The following is a 772-nucleotide window of genomic DNA, read 5'->3' as shown; positions in this document are numbered from 1 at the left end:
CCGCGGGCAGTGGAAGGGCGGGCGCCTCGCTTGGCACCAGCCCGTAGGTACAGATAAGCGGACGGCGCCCGGCGCCTCGGGCTCGCCCCGTCCTCCTTTCCGCGGGGTGTGCCCGAGGTCGTGCTGGATCCAATTGGATCTTTCCGGGCCGACCTGCCATTCCCCGCTGGATTCTCGACCCTCCCGGGACCTCCCGAGAGTCCCTCGGTGACCCTCCCACGTTTCACTTCGTCTGGTCCACGCATCTCTCTTCCTCGCCCAGAAGTCGGGGGGGAATCCCGACTTGAAATTCCCGCCTACTCCCCAACTCCGGGCCCTCAACGCCCCGAACCACCGAGACGGCTGCGGCCGGGAAACGCGGCCGGGTTCAATTCTTAAAGATTCCTATATCATCAATATTGAGTGTGTAAGATCACAACATGACCTTTGTAATTACAAAGAACTATTTTATTTCTTAAATCTCTAATGTTAATACCAGTCTCAGAGCTACCTTTTATATAGCTCTCTCACTAACTTTACCACTGCTCTTCACCCTTACTAAAAGACTATTTCCTTGACTCCTTCATTTGCTTCCAGTTCTGCAGCCCCACAGTCTCACTTTCTTTCCAGTGCTGCCTGGAACCCATGGTCAATAACATAAATTTCTGTTTTATCATTCCTCTCAACTCCCTCCCACCCCTGTTTTAGTTTCACGTCTAGCTAATGTTTATTGTAAACTTATTGTCAGGCAATTTGCATAGATTCTTCCATCTAATTTTACCAACACACTGAG

Source organism: Myotis davidii, unplaced genomic scaffold (genome assembly GCF_000327345.1).
Source record: "Myotis davidii unplaced genomic scaffold, ASM32734v1 scaffold208, whole genome shotgun sequence".
Taxonomy (NCBI): domain Eukaryota; kingdom Metazoa; phylum Chordata; class Mammalia; order Chiroptera; family Vespertilionidae; genus Myotis; species Myotis davidii.
This window is presented reverse-complemented; position numbering follows the sequence as displayed.